The sequence below is a fragment of the Crocuta crocuta genome, unplaced genomic scaffold (assembly GCF_008692635.1).
Source record: "Crocuta crocuta isolate KB4526 unplaced genomic scaffold, BGI_CrCroc_1.0 scaffold383, whole genome shotgun sequence".
Taxonomy (NCBI): domain Eukaryota; kingdom Metazoa; phylum Chordata; class Mammalia; order Carnivora; family Hyaenidae; genus Crocuta; species Crocuta crocuta.
In genome coordinates, this window is record NW_027531897.1 from 4,049,364 (window position 1) to 4,067,721 (window position 18,358).

The window sequence follows — 18,358 nt, forward strand, 5'->3', positions numbered from 1 at the left end:
TATTGTAGGAGCTCACAGAGAAGCATTTGATGGCTCCTGGGCTCCGTTAGCCTAGATATCTGCAATCTTACAAAAATATACCAATCTCTCTTTCTAGAGAGGCAATTCACAGCAAGGCAGAAAATGCACTAAGTGTTAATACTCTTCCTTCACTTAGGCTAGTTCTTTTTCTTCATTTCTGATTTTTTTTTAAATAAGAGAAAGAGAGACAAGAAGAGTTTTCCCAAATAACACATTGGAGCTTGTGACTAATAAAGTAAAACTGAATGTTCAACATCAGTGTTATAGAAATCATCCACTTATCTTCACGGAGAGTTTTTCTTTTGCGTGCCAGCTTATTGTTTTTCTGGGGTCTCTTTTCCTTACCCGAATGAGAGGTGCATCCTCTTTTGCCGTTAACCTCCACCTCCATTGCAAAGCCTGTGACCTCTCACTTCAGAGGCACAAAAGCTCATCCCACTGCTCTGCACAATCAGCCCTCTATCCTCGCTCTCTACTATCAACAAAATGGAAAAGAGCAGAAGTTTCCAAGGTTCTGTCACTCCTGAACATACACAGGGTGAAATTTAGGCGGTACTTGTATGCTCCACCTACCAAAACCCCCTAAACATGGGGAGGGGTGTAGAGATGGTCTGCTCACTACCTATATACCAGTGCAAGTTAAGAGACCTACTAGATGCCCATAAATTGACACTGTATTTAAGTAACTGATGGCACATCCACTAAGGGGACTCTTAGTGAGCTTTAAAGCAATGTTTGCCAAAAGTACATAATATGTTTCTGCTACCATATTAAGTAAAAAAGGTAGGATACAAAATAATGTGCTTATAACATGAATGCAGCTGAGCAATGCTTAAAACCTAAAATTCTTTTGTAAAGAAAGAAAAAGAAAGGCAGAAAGAAAAGAGGAAAGAAAAAAGACCGGACACAAATACTTCAGAATTAACAGACTGAGCCCTGACGGTGACACTTGGGGTGATTCCTTTTCTGTTTGTAATTTGCCACCTTTTAATCGAGCATGCCCTGCTTTTATAATTATAAAAACGAAAATCTTGAGTTTTTGCATTTAACCAGCGAGCAAAAGCAATAAACAACAGAGGCGCTGTGGCCGGGCACCCAGTGCTCCAGGGGCCACTGGGCGGATTTGGCGGTGGCTGCCTCGCGCCTGGGAGGGGCAAGGTCCCTGGGGCCAGCCTCCGGGACACAGGACCCTGCTCTGGCAGAAGCCTTCACAGAGGAGACTAATTTATCGAGCACAGATGACGTCACTCAGAGAAATCCAGAAAGTGCTGATTAATCACGAAGTCGGGGCTAATCCCTGGAAAGAACTCGGGTCGAGGTGACACAAAACAGCGCCCGAGGCGCGACCAAGACCTCAGGCGCCGCCGCTGGGCGGAACCCCGGGCCTCCACGCCGCGCCGCAGCCCGGAACGCTCTGCCGAGCTGGCTGCGCAGGTGGCGCATGCGCAACCCGCAGGCCGAGCCCCTCCAGCCGCTGGCCCGCCACCTGCTTGGCGTCCTCGGCCTCGCTCACGCCCGGGCCGGTGGTCTGTGTGCGGCGACTCTGTTTACGGCTTCGTGGTCGCGGGTCCACGGGCACCACTCTTAAGGTCGACTGTCACCGTGGTGGGAAGACATTGGCTGAGAACTGTTTTCCTTGGAGAAAGTCCTCGCACGGTCTGAGAGGAAATTTGTGTTAAAGGTTGTCTGTGCTCTAGAGGAGAACAAAGTGATCAAAGGACTCTGGAGACCGGAGATGTCAGTGGAGGCACCTGGCAGTGAAATTTATTGCTCTTCCGAATGGCTTTGTAAGGGGCGCCTGGGTGGATCAGTTGGTTAAGCCACCCACTCTTGGTTTTGCCTCAGGTCATGATCTTAAAGTTTTGGGGGTTCGAGCCCCCGTCAGGCCCTGCGCTGCAAAGTCTTGTGAAAAGAAGGCTGGGCGAGGCCAGGCAAGCAGGAGAAAGATTTGAAGCATCCCAAGTGGGAGCCTACTGGGCTGTTTTCAGAAGGAAACGCGTGCAAAGCGTGCCGAGGAGCCGAGGGAGTGCGGGACGCCTCCATCTTGCCTTGCCAGCGTTGCTTCCTAACCGCAGAAGCTCACACCAGCTTGGCTTTGCGGCCAGTGGTGAGGGAGCCCGCCTGCAGTGCAGTGCCCCGGCTCCCCCAGCCCGAGCTTGTTGGGCGTTTATTAGGCACGTGTAAACAGCCAGCCGCCAGTGAGCTGGGTGTAAGGAAGTACCTGGCACCTGGAGGTGAATGGAAGTAAAGCTGGCGTTCTGGTCCAGGTGAGTGCAACTGGTAACCGCCCCCCCCCCGCCCCCCCCCAAAGTACCCACAAACACAAATGACCCTCCTGAATTGTTTTAATCACTTCAAGTCACAATCTTTCTATTTTCTCTCCTTTTTTACTTACTCGTAGAAAACAAAGGTCTCACCAGGGTTGTTTTATGAACTTCACCAGTACCCTCGTGGTATGTCTTGTTAGATTGGCTTGGCAAAGGGAAGGGCGTTTTATCGTCCTTTGATCGCTGTCAGAGTCGCAGGCCTTTAAATCTTTTGACCTCACATCCCTTGTTCCACACTAGCTGCTACTGGTTCTACAACCCTGGTGCTCTCCTGATTATATTTCTCTGACTCAAGTATGATATCTTTCCTGTTTTCTTGGGCCCAAGGGACTGCGGATGCTGAGGAAGGTTCCTAACCCATAATCAGCAGCTTGAGTTCCTGTGCCCTTTTTGGAGTTCATAGTCACCAGAATCAACAATGAGCTGGGTTTAGGAGAAACAGCAGCAGGTTTATGTAGTTCAGAAAAGATAACCCACTTCCAAGACATGGGAAGAACAGATAAGGATGTTTGGAAGTTGTTAAAATCAGAGCTTCTCAAACTGGGGTTATCATCAGAACCACCCAGACAACTTAAAAATACAGACTTCCAGGGTAGGGAGTGGGGCAGACATCTGTGTTTTTCCAAACCCTTGGGTGATTCTGACATCAGCAAAGGCAGGGCCTGCTCGTTTATGGCTTGTGCTACTGTGAATCAGGGGCCTCACTCAGCTTAGGGAATACAGTGTGTCTGGGGTTGGAGTTGCTGATCAGAACTTAGGAGGTTCTAGAGACACATTCGGCCCAGTTTGCCAAAATTATACCCTTACTGTTGGATATAACCTTTAAGACCTGGGGCTCAGAGCTGAAGGGGTTTAGGAAGAGGACTGACAGAAGTATCCACCTCCTGAGTGACTAGGTAGGAATCAAAGACTTGCAGATTCCTAAACCCTGGGGAAGAGAATTAGGCTCAGGTCAAGGAACCACCCCTGGAGAGGAATAGTAACAGGAGAATCCAAGGTAGGTGTACAGTTCTGCTGAGCATCCCCTGACCTGGTTCCCAGCTCTACCAGCAGGGAGGAGCTGTAACTTAAAGCTTACAGGAGCCTAAAACTTACTATTAGACGAAGGTTCTAAACTATGTAAGTTTTGATGGTAGGAGGTAGCAATAATATTCATAATTATTATCAGCACAAATGCTATTGGGATTAGCATTCATTGAGCACTGTGCCAAGCACTTTATAAGAATGAACCTTTATAATCCCTTTGAGGTAAACCGTATGTCCACTTTACAGATGAGGAAACCAAAGCTCATAGAGTTTAGGTGAATCATCTAAGGATTCCCAACTAGGTGATGTCAGAGACAGAACTTCAACATCAGGCTGTTTGACTCCAGAGTTCTTTTGGGGTAAGACTTCCCGTTTCAGAGACCTGGTTAGTCCCGGAGTGGAGCTGAATACAAGCCCAAGAGTGGGCTGGTGGTAATAGAAATTTAAGAATGAGTGACTGTAAATGCTAAAATATACAAAGAGAAATTAATTTGAAAACTCACATCTTACAGAGTTAGGATTGTTGTTTTAATTTGGTTATTCATAATCCGACATTTTAGTAGGTCCATGACACCTTAATACCAACCTGAGGATTAGGTAGGTGTGTAATAAACCAAATCAGAGAGCCTGGAGGATAGTTAGGTTCTAAATTTTATTTTATTATTTTTATATGTTTTATTTATTTTTGAAAGAGAGTGAGAGAGAGAGAGCATGAGCCAGAGAGGGGTGGAGAGAGAGGGGGACAGAGGAGCCAAAGCAATCTCTGTGCTAACAGCAGTGAACCCAATGCTGGGCTCAAACTCTCAAACCGTGAGCTCATGACCTGAGCCAAAATTGGACGCTCAACCGACTGAGTCACCCAGGTGCCCCCTAAATCTTGTTTTAATAAACAATTATTTATACCTTTCCAGAATCATGAAAAAAAAAAACAAAACCTAGTAGTGTTTTGTTAATGTAGCTTTCACGTTTTAGCAGTGTCTCTAAAGTGCTCACCAACGTGGTTTGAGAAGAAGATTGGCAATGACTTGGGAAATATGTTGTCCTTGTAACATGGGCTTGAGAGTCCAATGAGGGAAGAGTAAAGGAAATGACAAAGCACCCTTTGGAGGATGATGACAGAAATCTACGTATGAAAATAATCACACCTTGGGGATCTCAGAGGGTCTGCAAGCACTANGGTGGAGAGAGAGGGGGACAGAGGAGCCAAAGCAATCTCTGTGCTAACAGCAGTGAACCCAATGCTGGGCTCAAACTCTCAAACCGTGAGCTCATGACCTGAGCCAAAATTGGACGCTCAACCGACTGAGTCACCCAGGTGCCCCCTAAATCTTGTTTTAATAAATAATTATTTATACCTTTCCAGAATCATGAAAAAAAAAAACCAAAACCTAGTAGTGTTTTGTTAATGTAGCTTTCACGTTTTAGCAGTGTCTCTAAAGTGCTCACCAACGTGGTTTGAGAAGAAGATTGGCAATGACTTGGGAAATATGTTGTCCTTGTAACATGGGCTTGAGAGTCCAATGAGGGAAGAGTAAAGGAAATGACAAAGCACCCTTTGGAGGATGATGACAGAAATCTACGTATGAAAATAATCACACCTTGGGGATCTCAGAGGGTCTGCAAGCACTACTGATTACTCACCAGTTGTAAGCTCTCCCAGCATTAATCCATCTTGGCAGTGGGAAGGACATTACCACATGACTGCATTGCCTGCTGGCTTCTTACAAACTCCTGGCTGGAAAAGAAAATGAGTGAATATTCACTCTGGAAGATGGAATTGTTTCCTGTATAGAGTCTACCTCATGGAGGTCCTTCAGGCAACTAAACCAGGTTTTAAATTTTTATTTTTCTATTGACCACATTCCAACAAATTTTGAAGCATCTAATTCCTATCTTGGAAGAGTTTCCTTAAGGTTTAACCAGACTCGTGTGAGGCCAGTGACCACTAAGGTTATTTTTTTAGCCCTATTATAATTTTAGACTGCAATGGAAATGTCAAATCTTGCTCGCATCATATTGGCTGAGAAGGGGGAAAAACTGCTTGGTTCTTGAAGGTGCTTTTACATGTTTACTTCATTTTCAGCATGTAAGATGGTTGGAGGAAAGGTGCGCTTGTAGAAAAACAGAACATCTCCCCCTCCCCCCATCGATGGGATATATTTTACTCACAAACAGTAAGGATAATATGGGATACAAGGCAAAGGGAACTAGCATTCAGGTGCTAGAAGACTGCTTCAGCCACCATGGATTTTGAAATGCCTGTCTCTTCAAGTGGTTCTTCATGGGATTATCAGGGGGGAAAAAAGCCAATACATTCAGGAGACATTGTCCTGGATATTTAAAGGAGGGAGAAAGAAAGAAGAGAGGGGAGAGAGAAAGGGTATGTTTACCATTCTAGCATATTACTAATCCTTGTTAGAGGAGGTTGTCTTTGAAGAGAGGCAATAAATACTTTTCCTACATTATGCATTCAGAAAGGGTTCACCCAGGAGCTGAAGGCAGGTCATAGACCATATCAGAATGTCATCCAGGAACATGATCTTCCCTCAGCTCAGTAAGCCACGAAGACCTCATTCTTAAACTTGGGAATATCACTAGCCAGTGGAGAGACACTTTAACTACTCATAGAACTTACAGGGCTGTGAAGAATGTCTTTGTTCCTCATCATACTGGGTGGCTATTGAATTACAGGCTTGATGAAGAACCATCTTCCCCAGGGTGTTGCGGAAAGTTGGAGGCCAGAGGCAAAGGGCTGTGGTCTTGGACAGTGATTCACAGAACTCTCTTTAGCTACTATAGAGTCTGAACTTCCAGATCTATTTCCTGAACAAGCCACGGGCCTCAGCAGATGCAATGGAATATCACATGGCTCAAGTCACAGATGATTGTCTTGTCACTGAATCTAGAGGCCTGTGCCCCCACATTTTACAGGAAGACAAGTATTTACTGGAATATTTGCTCTGGGCAACAGTGAAGTAGTACAAGGTCAGTTGTATTGGATATGCAGCGCTTTTAGCTTCCACCTGCAAATTACCTTAGCTCCAAAGGCTATTTTAGTTCTGGGAGTACTGACAAGATTCCTCAGAATTAGACTCTAAGAACAGAGCCCACAGAAAACAGAAACAGAACAAGAATTGCTAGTAAGAAGGGAGAAAGAGAAATCAGGATTAAGAGTGGGAGAAGGGTGACCTCGCCCACAGTAACTTCTTACTCAACACCTCTCTGGAGGCAAGGGAAACAAAAGCAAAAATGAACTATTGGGACCTTATCAAGATAAAAACTTCTTCACGGTGAAGGAAACAAAACTAAAAGGCAACCAACTAGAATGGGAGTAGACATTTGCAAATGACGTAGCACAAAAAGGGCTGGTATCCAAAATCTATAAAGAACTTGTCAAACTCAACACCCAAGAAACAAATAATCCAGTGAAGAAAGGGGCAAAAGACATGAATAGACACTTTTCTAAAGAAGACATCCAGATGACTAACAGATATATAAAAATATGCTCAACATCACTCATCATCAGAGAATAGAAACCAAAACCATAATGAGATACCACCTCACACCTGTCAGAATGGCTAAAATTAACAACTCAAGTAATGACAGATGCTGGCAAAGATGTGGAGAAAGAGGAACCCTTTTGTGCTGCTGATGGGAGTACAAATTGGTGCAGCTGCTCTGGAAAATAGTGTGGAGGTTCCTCAAAAAATTAAAAATAGAACTACCCTATGACCAGCAATTACACCAGTAGGTACTTATCCAAAGGATACAAGTGTGCTGTTTCAAAGGGGCAAATGCACCCCAATGTTTATAGCAGTGCTATTGACAGTAGCCAAAATATGGAAACAGCCCAAATGTCTATCACCAGATGAATGGATAAAGAAGAGGTAGTACGTACACACACACACACACACACACACAGACACACACTGGAATAGTACTCAGCAATCAAAAAGAATGAAATCTTGCCATTTGCAACAATGTGGGTGGAACTAGAGGGTGTTATGTTAAGTGAAATTAGTTAGAAAAAGACAAATATGACTTTGCTCATATGTGAAATTTAAGACACAAAACAGATGAACAGCAGGGAGGGAAAGCAAAACTAATATAAAAACAGGGAGGGAATGAACCCTGAGAGACTCTTAAATACAGAGAACAAACTGAGGATAGCTGGAGGGGCTGTGGGTGGGGGAATGGGCTGAATGGGCAAGACGCATTACGGAAGACCCTTGTTGGGATGAGCACTGGGTGTTATACATAGGGAATGAATCACTGGAATCTACTCCTAAAATTATTATTGTGTATATGCTAACTAGGATGTAAATTAAAAAGCAATAAATATATATTCTTTTTTTAAAAAGTGGGAGGAGAGAATTCCAAGAATGTAGATTTGAATTTGGCAGGAAGAGTATCATGAGTGATCTTTGAGAGAGCAGTGCCCCCACACTGTTTCAGAAGGACTCAGGAGCATCTGGGCTGGCTAGCAAATGGAGAAGGCTGACAGTGAAGAGGGAGAGAAGGATGAGGTGTTTCTCACAGTTGTGCCATTGATCATTGCACAAGGGTACCGTGACTAAGGGGACATGATTTCCATGGGCAGCAACATAGTTTTGATAGTTGTTATCTCAGTTTTTCTTGCAGATGCAGTGAAGTGTCTTGTTCAAACAAAATCAGTATGTTTCAATTTTATGACGTCTGGAAGTAAAATGTCTTGGGAAATGGGTGCCTTTTTCTAATTCACACAAAGCCACCCTGTGGGCTAGTAATGACCCTGAAGGAAGAAAGTACAGTACTCAAAAGGCATTTCAATTCTGTAAATAATGTCAAAGCTATAGAATCCATGAAATACTATAGAGAGGATATGTTTATTTTTTACCTTCTCAATACTGTGGATAAGATAGAGGCATTGAAGGTTAATATTTTTATGTGGGTGACCAGCAGGGGATCCTGGAAATGAATATTTCTGTTTTAACCTGTATCAGAATGCAAGTACTTTCTGTGTTTTGAAAATTTGTAAGGGTTTTGTTTTGCAATCCTGTCATTTCCTAACTCCCTCCCACTTGGGCATGAGATCATTTTCTATGGTTGCTAGATGAGATTTGAACGTGGCAGGAGAACGGGTAAAAGGGAAAAAATCACTACTTGGCTTACATTTGAAATCCTCATTGTGCTTCAAAGCATCATTAGAAGCACATAAATAGTGAATTTGACTTTCAGTTGTGCCACCTTAGGTAATGGGGGCCTCTAACAAAATTCTCCCGATTTATTTTCTTTCCTATATCTTTAGAAGAAGATACTCTGGTTTCTCTTCAGATCAAATAAATCTTTCGCCTTTTACTATATCTTTGGAAGAATATTAAGAGAATGAGTTGATGGAGCTATAGGACCACACACACACACACACACACACACACACACACAATCCACTTATCTTTCTTTTACTGTAGTATAGTCAGTGCTGCCAAAAACTGGCACCTAAGAGAGGATATGTAAACAAGAAACACTCTAATCTTGATGTTTTGATGGGGCACACTGATTAACTTTTTGAATAATTAGCTAGCTCTCTACTAATTTCAAGGTAGTATAAAATGATGGCTGTGGGAAGGTTACACTTAAATACCTGGGTAAATCACCCATTGTTTCAGTGAAGTCAACTGCTTTTTTTCTGTTTGGTAAATAAGTGACTCACTTAGCCTTGGAGCACCAGAGAGATTTACCAAGATCATTTGTTACATTTATGTATCATGTAAACATTGTGCTCAGGAAAGACTGTAGTTGGAAGTGCTGTGAATTGAGGACAAACTATCCCACTTCTCCTGTAGGCTGCTCAGGCTGATTGCATACATGTATTTGACTTGATGCCGTTTCCATGGAAAATTCTGTACATCAAAGAACACAGTGGATTTACCTAGGAGCTTATTACATAAAGGAATAATGAGGGGATGTGATTTTTGGGTTAAGAAAAGAAAATTAAATCTGTTTATCATTGTATATTCACATGTCCAATAGATGTTTTTCATTTTCTAGCTTTCTGCTTTAAGGCAGCATGTCTGAGTCCAATTTTCAGAAAATAGGCCTCAGAATTGGTTGGGAGAAATTGTTAAAAATCAAACAGAAAGCAACAGCTAGGCTTCTATCCCAGATCAATGGACTTGTCATTTCTGAGGCCTGGAAAACTGATTTTAACAAGTTTCCTGATCCTCTTTCCTCCTCTCTAAGGTAACTTTGAAACACATTAATATATTTATGATCTTACATTCTGTGTTATTCCTCTGGTTGGTGGAAGAGGAGGAAAGAGGGAGAGACAGAGAGAGAGAGAGAGAGAGAGAGAGAGAGAAATAGAGATTGAATCTCAATTTTGTACCAAATCATGAACAAGGAGAGATTAACCCTCTGTTCAAGTTTCTTTTCTCTTTTGAAATGAACAAGGAAGTAGTTGAAGAAAACCCTGGTGTGTTTGTAAAGGGCATACAACTGGCTGTGTAGGCTGACAAGCCTGGGGCTGTAAATATTTGAAACTGCAAATTTGTAAAACCATGAATTGCATGGATATTTAAAATACTTTTTAATATGCGTGAGCACACTATTCTACAACTAGCATAGTTTGAATCTAATAGATTGGAATTTGTGACTCCTTATAAAGATAAACTTGATTCTTATCAAATAAATAAGATACTTGGAATTTTAAAAAATTGACAAAATGTCTAAACTAAGAGCTGAACATTCCAAGGTTTCATAAATTAAGGATTTAAAAAATATATATTGCGGGCGCCTGGGTGGCTCAGTCGTTAAGCATCCAACTTCAGCTCAGGTCCATTCATGGTTCATGGATTTGAACTCTGCATTGGGCTCTGACACCTCAGAGCCTGGAGCCTTCTTTGGATCTGTGTCTCCCTCTCTCTGCCCCTCCCCTTCTCATGTTCTGTTGCTCTCTGTCTTTCAAAAATAAATAAATGTTAAAAAATTATAAAAATTGTAACTTTTTGGATTCAGCCATTAATTTATGCCTGTTAACAGGCTTTTATAATACTAATCTGTCAGGTAATGTATGTATCGTGTAATTTCTCATAATCTCATTTCATCTAATTTACTCATACATTATATGCTATATAAAAGCAAATGCCATTAAAATAGCATCTTTTTGGACTTTTCACTCAAGTAATGTCTACCTGACAACCTTAATCCTTTCATGAAATTGGACTTGAAAGGAAGTCGATGTAGGTGGCTCATAAATGATCAGCGACCCTCAGTATGAGAGATGTATTTGTGGTTCATGTACCCTCTGCCCGTGGGCCTGGCTGTGGCCTCTGACTGGGCAGTTCAGGGGAAGAGTTTCTTGGGGATCCCTTCTCGCTTTACTACTGTGGTGAGGCTGAAGGCAGCTGCTTTCCCAGGCCTCTCCACTTCCAACCTGAGGGTGATGTGCAGTTTCACTCCCTTGTCTAGCCCATCATGACTTCCTGTTCTTTTTCTGTAATGTTTTTCAGATCCGCTCCTTCCTGTTGCTTTCCCAAGCCTGATTCTGGTCCAGGCTCTAATTACCTCACACACACCTGCACTCTCCTAACATCCTCTTTCCTGTCTACAACTTTTCCTCTCACCATTTTTTTTTTTTTCAGAGTTGTTAGAATCCTCTTCCTGAAGCATCATTTCCATCACACTCCTCCTCCAGCAGCTCCCAGTTGCATCAAATCTAAGCTCCAGGTTCTCTGCTCCAAAGCCCCCTTTCATTGCCTGGGCCATTATCTTCTTTACAGCTGGACTCCATTTCAGCCAAGCAAACGTCCTGACACCATGTCTATACAATGCTATAACATCTGGTTAATCCAGTCAACTCTGTCAGATCTTCAGTTAATCATCTGGATGTTTTGTCTACAAGATGCCAAACATCTGGATTGACTGAAGAAATTCACTACATTGATAGAAACTTTTTTAACTGAATTGACCAGATGTTTTGGCATTAGGTAGACATATTGCTGTCTCCTACATTTATCTTAATAGCTTGTCTGCACAGTGTCCTCTCCACCTGAAACATGACCTGTCTTCTTGATACCATGTTCCTCTTTCCTTCCATATTATGGTCGAAATTGCCTGTCATGAAGCAGTTCTAGATTAATGCCACCAAACTGAATTCTTGGTTCATTCTAGCATTCGCTTAGTTTTTACATATATAATTTGTTTCAAGGGAGATCACTGTGTTCTGTGTTTTTATTTTTAGGTATCGTCTTCCCTCTTTGCCTCACTAGATTATAAACTCTGTAGGTAAATATAAGATATACCATAAAACAGTCTGGCTTGTATAGTGAAAGGCAAGGTAGCTTGACCAAGAGTAGAAACTCTGGGAGTCAGTCTTGTTTTGAATTCTAGCTCCTCTACTTACTGTGTGACCTGGACAAATTATTTTAACTTCTCTAAGCCTCAGATATCTTCCACATTTGTAAAATGGAGATAATAGAGCCTACTTCATAGAGTTGTTTATAAGAATTGAAAGAGTTACTTAAGATAAAGTGCTTAGAAGAGTGTCTTTGGCATAAACTATCCATTAAATTTTTGCTCTTATTATTATAAGCTTTGTAAGAGCTTGGTTTTTTTTTGTCTATTCTTTCTTTTTACTGTGACAGCTAGGTAGGAAAGGCAGCTGTTATTTTTCCCATGTGAGAGAAAAGAAAACATGTTAGGAAGTTATACCATTTACCCATTAAATCAGTTGCTGGTCTGAAACCTTATAGCCTTACTTTCTATGTATTATGTGTTGGCCCTCAGTTCTTTCTAGTCTCAGGAGTTAGAATATTGCTTTTTATAAAGAGCAGGTACTCAGGGTTCCCCGGTGGCTCAGTTGGTTGAGTGTCTGACTTTTGATTTTGACTCAAGTCATGATTCCAGGGTTGTGAGATTGAGACCCGCATCTGGCTCTATGCCTGTTTAAGATTCTCTCTCTCTCCCTCTGCTGTTCTCCCCTGCTCGCGTGTGCTTTCTCTTTTTCTCTAAAATAAAAAAATAAAAAATAAAAGTTTAAGAGCAGGTACTTAAGGGATATAGGTAGAAATGTGTTTCCCTACAGACCAGTGGTTCCCCAAAACTGGTCTGTGGATTAATGCCCATCTGTGACAAAGTATCTTGTGTTAAAATGAGAAAAAGACAGTGTAATAGATTTCCTCAAGCTAAGCTTATTCAAATGTTAGAGCTGTCCATGAACTGAGGTTGAATCCTTCCTTCATTTTTGGTGTAAAAATGTTCTAACCCTGTGAAATGATAGCGATTTTAAATGATAAAATATGGAATGATGTGATATTATGTACTTTTAAAAATGTACTTTCTTGATTTACTCATTCAACAGTGCTGAGCTGTCAGCACAGAGCCCAACATGGGGCTTGAACTCACTGCAGAATCATGACCTGAGCTGAAGTTGAACGCTCAACCAACTGAGCCACCCAGATACCCCATCAACAAGTATTTATTAAATGTCTATTATTCAGGCACCCCATCAACAAGTATTTATTAAATGTCTATTATTTGTTAGGCATGGCTCTAGGCACTGGAACAACAGTAAACTAAACTGACAAAAATTCTTGTTCTCATGGAGGAAACTCTGGGATAGGAGATGGCTGATAGACAATAAGTCAGCGAGTAACCTTTCAAAGGCACACTTTCCTCTTCTGTTAAATGATAATAAGGGCCTCTGCTACCTAGTGTTGTTTGTAGGAGTTAAATACATTAGGGGCGCCTGGGTGGCTCAGTTTGTTAAGTGCCAGACTCTGGCTCAGGTCAAGGTCTCACTGTTTGTGGGTTTGAAGCCCATGTTAGCTCTCTGCTGTCAGTGGAGAGCCTGCTTCGGATCCTCTGTCTCCCTCTCTCTCTGCCCCTCCCCTGCTTGTGTGCACGTGTACTTTCTCTCTCAAAAATAAACATTAAAAAAAAAAAGGACATTACATTACATCAAGTACATTAAAAAGGGAAAGTGCTTAGGTGTTTATAGTATTGAATAAATAGATGACAGAGATTTGGAAAGACTGAGCATGTGGGGAGGAGATGGGTTGTATTTTAAAGTAGAGCATTTACTGTAGGCCTTTTTGAGAAAGTGCCATGTGAGCAGACTGATGGAGCTGAGGGAGATAGCCATTTGGACATCCTGGGGAGTGTTTCAGGTGGAGGGATCATTCGGTACAAAGCACCTCAGGTGGACCACACCAAGCTCTTGTGATGAAGTACAGGAAGGCTGGTGTGGCCGGCACACAGTGAGCATTGGGGAGGCTAGTGAGAGAGGAGGTCAGAGGTTAAGGGGAAGGGACTCTATCTATGGTCTCGTAGGCTTTTATGGGTATGTGGGTTTTTACTCTGAATTTAATGGGGGAAATACTGAAGGGTTTTGAACAGAGAAGTATAACTATATGACTTCCATTTTAGAAAGTTTCACTTGGCTGCTCTGTTAATAATAAATGGGAAACAAGGGTGAAGCAAGGAGACTAGTTATTTTTTGTAGTCCATGTGCAAGTGGATGGTCTCTTTGACCTTGGTGGTAGCAGTGGGAAGTAGTAAATAGTGGTGAAATTCTGGATATAGTTGGAAGGTACCGCCAACAGAATATCATAACAGAATGGATGTGGGGAGTGAGGTAAAGACAGGAATCCAAATATTTAGCCTGAGCAGCTAGAAAGATGGCATTGCCAATAGCCGAGATGGTAACAGTATGGGTGAAGCAGGACTGGCGGAAGCAGGGCTTGGAACTACAGATGAGAGTTTAGTTTTGGACATGTCATTGTTGGGGCATGAAGTCCATATAATGAAGTTATGAAATTTCACTCTGAAGCAGATCTGGGCCTCACATAATATCATGTCTAACTTATCTAAATGAATTCAGAAATCACTTGTTGAATTCTTTGGTTGCTTGGGAGATAGTATCCACTTAGTCTTTTCATTTACACTAAATACAGTATAACTTTAGAACAGAGATAAAATAATCTCATTGCTCTTACCCCAGATAAAATATTTCCTCAAAAATTGCAAATTAAACAATCTGTACACATCGAAAAGAGGAAACTCACAAATTTTAAGTTCACTCATGACTATTGAGAACTAACCATGAAATATAGTCTACTTTAAAATAGTCATTTATTGGGAGCCTGGGTGGCTTAGTCAGTTGTGTCTGACTTGGCCTCAGGTCACGATCTCACGGTCTGTGGGTTCAAGGCCTGTGTTGGGCTCTGTGTTGACAGCTCAGAGCCTAGAGCCTGCTGTGGATTCTGTGTGTCTCTCTCTCTACACCTCCTCTGCTCATGCTCTTTCTCTCTCTGTCTCAAAAATAAATAAACATTAAAAAATTTTTTTAAAAATAGTCATTTACTTTTCACACATGATACCCTTCATATTTCCAATATATTGCTATTAAAACATTTAATAGTAAAGCCCCAACTAGATTAAATTCAGAAAATACATGGGGAGGTCAAGAGTTTTCTCCTCTCAAAATTATTTTGATTATAAATAAGTACCAGTACATTAGCAACAATTATCATTTTTGGCACCAGGAAGATGAGAGACTAATAATTTTCTAAAAGACCAAGAATACCTTCTTTTTGACTGGTGCTAAGAAGAAATACTCTAGAAGTTGTTTTTGCTGAATAAGTAACACAAATTAATACCATGATCTAACCTTTAAAGGAATAATTCCCAGCAGATATAGAGAGACCAGACTCCTGTCTACATTTTAATTAGAAGGCAGTCTTCTTTTCCCTTCAGGTAGGATTCTCCATCCATAATCCAAAATATCTTTTAAAAAATTAAAAGGTGAATTTGTATGTTATCACTTATTAGTGAATAATTCAAAGACCTATAATTCCATTTCTTTCCTTCCTCCCCGCCCCCCCTACTTTTTTACTGTGAAATTCGGTTGCATCTTGAGTTAGACATATGACTGAGGCAAAAACGAACAGCAGAGGGAATAAGAAATGTGAACCAAGTGGCTTTGGAAAACTCCATTGAAAGAGAATCTAAGGATACCAACTAGTCATAAAAACATAGGGTGCAGATGTTACTAGAACTTAGAATTTGACCAAATTATGTGAAGTTATCTGAAAATAGAAATACACATGAAAAGTGTGATCTTGGGAAAACGTTTAAAAGCTTTTTGTGAGTTCTTTTGTTCCAATGCAAGAGTTAATATATAAGCTTTTGGCTCCCAGTGAAACAGAATGGGAAAAATAACTAGCTGTATATTGGAGTTTCTTTTGGTGGCTTGAAGTCAGCCATGGTATTTATACCATGGAAATCTGCAAATGCTACAAATCAGTGCTTTTTTTTTTTTCTTTCCATTTATTTTGGGAGAGGATTTATTAGCACACCACTGAAAATAACCCTGCATAGGGATTAATGAAACTCCTAGTACCTGTGAAAAAGGTATTCCTGCATGGCTTTGGGGAGGGGGATTTTGGGGAATAAATGAGTATTTTTTTTCTCTAAGCAGGGGACTTCTAATACCCATGTTGGTAAGATTTGGTGTTTTATTATTTCTCTTGGAATTAAAATTTCATCAAATTCTTATGAAAAAGGATTTCTCTAAAATACGACCTTTCTTTTACTTCGCTTCATTAAAATATCAAAGAAGATAAAATATATGTGTGGCAGGGAAACTTCCTGCTTTCTAGTAAGAAGTAAGCAGAAGTAGTACCACCTGATAAGCTGCATAGAGTCATTGGAATGGAGTCAAAGCCATAGAAAAACCAGACATGCTTTTTTTTTTTTTTTTGTGAATGACAGTGTTAAAGAATGTAACCCCTCTTAACTTCTCTACACCCGTACATACAAATTGCTTATCCTGATACAACCCTCAATGGTAACTCACTTTACACCTCTATTTTTTTTTCTTGTTATCACTAAGATTAAACAGCATGTTTGGGCAATATTCTGCATTCATCTAACCTTTTCCATACAGGCCACACTGATACAGCAGAACAGGTTTATGTACTTCACACGTCAGATCCTATCAAGAAAGTTGGTAGTGACAGTTTGATAAGGACACCATAGCTTATTGAACTTGTTCTAAAAACAACAGCAGCAAACCACTCATCTCACACGTTTTAGTGACCTTGTTCTGTGGTGTCTCCATTTTTAAATGCAGCAGATGTATTACTGACTGTGTGGCTTTAGCGCATGAAGAGAGCGGAGGCATGTGACAATGTATGTTTTGATATTACTCTGTTAAAAATTCTAGAGAGATCTGCATTTACTTCAATTACATAATGATAAAGGAGAAGTCTAGGGTTAGTTTTAACTTTGACCTTGCCAACAGCTTTAACCAGAGTGAAAAAAATGACTGGTCAGAAAATAAGAAAAAAACTGCCAGGACCTTTTGCTCTCCAGAAAGTCCAGGATTGTTATGGACAGTGAACAAGAATTGTTAACAGACTTCACTGTTTCAGGGTAATATCTCTAGGGCAGGACACATAAAAGTCAACCCAAATAAATGTAAATTAGAATGAACTATAAAGGCTAATTTTTTTACATATTTTTATTTTTTTGTCTTTTGAATTTTTATTTTTTTGGCCCAAACCCATTCCTATGACATTTCCAAAAACTTTTACTATAAGCACATTAAATGCCATATTTAATAGATTATTTAAAAATCTATTTAGGGGCGCCGGTGGCTTAGTCGGTTGAGCGTCGGACTTTCCCTTAGGTCATGATCTCGCGGTTCGTGGGTTCGAGCCCCGCGTGGGGCTCTGTGCTGACTGCCTCCTCAGAACCTGGAGCCTGTTTCAGTCTGACTCCCTCTCTCTCTGACCCTCCCCTGCTCACACTGTCTCTCTCTCCTAGAAATAAATAAAAATACAAAAAAAATCTATTTAATAGATTATTTAAATTCTTAATCTTTAAAAAATTGTTATTGTTATTCAGTTAAGTTCAGAGGGACTTTTATTCTCATGGTGAACTTTTCTGATGGGATTCTAGCTAATCTCTGAAATTTCAGGTGTTTCTGCTCCTTGTGGTTAAAGCAGGATTAGGAGCATTCAACCAACTGTGGGTTTAATTTTGTCACTCTGTTATGTCTTTAAACATACAAATGTCATTCTTCTGGCTTGTGCCATGGAGCTCTGTGGTCCCTACTGTTGTTGGGGTATAGTACACTGGTAAAGATGGAGATGTTCAGGGAGAAACAGGAGAGAAACCTATAGGATTCTTTGATATAAACAAATACAGTGCTAATGCATTTCATACTAACCAACAGAAAGTTTATGAATATCTGTAAAACAACTGATGTTATAACTTTGTGGTGAGGGGAAGATAGGGCACTCTTCCAAACACTGGCTTACATTTTGATGGGTTTGTGTCTGATCACTCTCCTTTTGAGTGGGTTGACAGTGTTCCAGAACTCCCATATATTCCTCTCCACCTCTTTGAAACATTCTCCTACTTCTGAAGCAAAAAAGAAAGTGTTCTTGTTAGTATTGGGAGCCCCTTATGTCTTCTCACCTCAGGTTCTATATAGGATGATAAAGGAAAAAACATGAAATATTTCAGGCATACTAGAATGTAGAGAGAGAATATAATAGGATTGAGTACCCACAATCTCCTTAAGAGACGAAACATTCCAGATGAAGCCCCCTATATATTCCTTCTGCCTCCTCAGAGGTTACCACTACTTTCATACATGTTTTTATACTTTTGCCACATGTGTACATCCGTAAATAGAATAGAATGCTGTTTTGCATGTTCACATTTTTATATAGATTTTGTCCACGTTATTATTTATGAATGTATATTTATTTGAAAGAGAGAGATAGTACAAGCAGGGGAGGGGTGGAGAGAGAGGATCCCAAGCTAACAGCAGAGAGCTGGATGGAGTGCTCAATCTCACGAATTGTGAGATCATGACTTGAGCCAAAACCAAGAGTCAGATGCTTAACTGACTGTTATTATTATTTTTTAAATAAAGATGTCATACCCACATCCTATCTAAACATTTTTTTTACTGTTTATTTATTTTTGAAAGA

General features: G+C 40.8%; 1 long non-coding RNA gene across 1 annotated transcript in view; it reads left to right on the plus strand.

Moving 5' to 3' along the window:
• The first annotated feature begins 2,178 nt into the window (after nucleotides 1-2,178).
• LOC144239470 (uncharacterized) overlaps nucleotides 2,179-18,358 on the plus strand; it is a 40,927-nt gene continuing 24,747 nt past the window's right edge. Inside the window, exon 1 of the long non-coding RNA XR_013337441.1 lies at nucleotides 2,179-2,288. This is a non-coding gene — a long non-coding RNA (uncharacterized LOC144239470). The remainder of the gene's footprint in view (nucleotides 2,289-18,358) is intronic.